We start from the raw sequence: 1,717 nt of genomic DNA, 5'->3' as shown, positions 1-1,717 counted from the left end.
GATTACCTGCTGTCGCTTACTCTCCTACCCCCAAATCCAGCAAGTTTCCCTGAGTGAAGATGGAGCTGCCCGAACAGCTCCTCGGGGCCCTTTTGCCCTGAATGATGGTCACCGGACCCTTATGCACACGCCGGAAAATAGAAGATGCTATTTAAATATTAGCACAGCTAAGTCAAGGCAGGACTCTGTGTTCTTTAAGCAGTTCCCGTAAATATGCCCTTTTCCCCCTGAACCGTTATAACGTCAGGCATTTTCCTAGCAAGGACTAGAGGAGGCAGCTCCAGCGCTCACAGCATCGATCGATCAGCTACATGTGCAGGATCTCCCCTATATAACAGGACCGGTTGGGGTGTCTTGCTGTCCCCAGGGTTTTATGGAATTGTTGCCCCTCGTCGATAGCCGCTGTTAAATCTTTTGCAGTGCCTTTTGCTCACTGCATGCCCAGGCTGATCCCTCACATCTCTATCAGCAGCGGTGTGGGCAGGGGAGGAAACGCTTGTGCTTATCTGCAAACTTCACCCTGCAACTCAGCACCGGCTCTGGGGAGTGAGAAAGCAGCAATGCAGGATCTGGCTGAGAGGGCTGGTTGCTGTTGTGAGGGATGGGGGGACCAGGGTGGCTGATTTTCTCTGGATAGACCCTGAAAAGGCACTGGGGGTGCACAGTGGTCCCTGCACATGCAGCGAGTGATGGGAGCTTTGCACAGCCCCGTGCACCCAGGGCAGGCAGAGTCCCGTGGCCAGGTCAGAGCTGTGTGTGGGGATTCAGCACCCCAAAAAAATGAGCCAAATCCCACCCTGGTGCTGCCTGTTGCTCCGCTGCCCATGGGGGGATCCAAGCCCTTGAACCCCATATTGGGCTCACCTGCCTCCCCGGCACCCCAAAGCTGTTGGCTGTGTATGCGCACCCTGCAGCCCCTGCGTGCGGAGGGAGGAATGACGGCCTCCCACCTCTGTGTTCCCCCCGTCACCGCCGTTTCGGCACGGCAGAGGGGTCCCACCTCCTCCCCCCCTCTCCATGGGGGTCCCTCTCAGCTCCCCCACGGGGGACAGGGGCTCTGTGGGGACAGGCGCCTTCCCGAAAGGAGACACTGCGAAGCACCCCGCAGACCTTTCCTGCAACCTTGGCTTGGCCAAGCCGAGGTTTATATTTAGATCTCCAGGAGGAGAAGCCAGGAGAAAGGCGACTTGTGACTTTTAAGCCCTGCCTGTAGCTCCCTTCCTCTGGGTGGGAAGGTGGCTCAGAAACCGGTTGCCCGTCACATCCCCCGCCGTCCCCTCTCATCTTGGTGGCAGGTCCGTGGCCACCGAGGGTCTGGTGGCTGCTGGCACCCTTGTCCCCGTGCCCTGCCTGCACCTTTGCGGGCACTTTCACCCCCTGTCCCGGGCTGTTTTCCAGGCAGGGGGGTCCGGCAGGTGCCTACAGCCCTAAACACCACCCCAGCCACCGCGGGGGCTGCCCTGCTCCCATCCACCTCCGGTGCTTGGACAGCGAAGCCCCCAGCATTGCTTGCACTGCTCCAGGCACAGCGAGAATGACAAGCCTGGGGACATCCAAGACCCCGTAGACCCTGCCCGCTGGCCTGGCATCAGCCCAGGGCTGAACCCAGTACTTACTGTTGGGTGGAGGGAGCAAAATCCCAAGGAGAGACCTTTTAGGGCCAGAATTTCCCTCTCCTTCGACTCCTGGAGGCTTTGGCTCAGCGAATGCCTGTTGG

The 1,717-nt window shown here is 59.3% G+C and overlaps 1 protein-coding gene across 1 annotated transcript in view; it reads right to left on the bottom strand.

Moving 5' to 3' along the window:
• The window catches only part of SCN4A (sodium channel, voltage-gated, type IV, alpha subunit), a 45,225-nt gene extending 43,508 nt beyond the window's left edge, over nt 1-1,717 (bottom strand). Inside the window, exon 1 of the mRNA XM_009334892.1 lies at nt 1,617-1,717. The gene's annotated coding sequence lies outside the window, so the exon portion shown is untranslated. The remainder of the gene's footprint in view (nt 1-1,616) is intronic.

This window comes from Pygoscelis adeliae, unplaced genomic scaffold, assembly GCF_000699105.1.
Source record: "Pygoscelis adeliae isolate BGI_AS28 unplaced genomic scaffold, ASM69910v1 Scaffold112, whole genome shotgun sequence".
NCBI lineage: Eukaryota > Metazoa > Chordata > Aves > Sphenisciformes > Spheniscidae > Pygoscelis > Pygoscelis adeliae.
The sequence above is the reverse complement of the archived record's forward strand: the minus strand, read 5'-3'. Positions and strand labels throughout refer to the sequence as shown.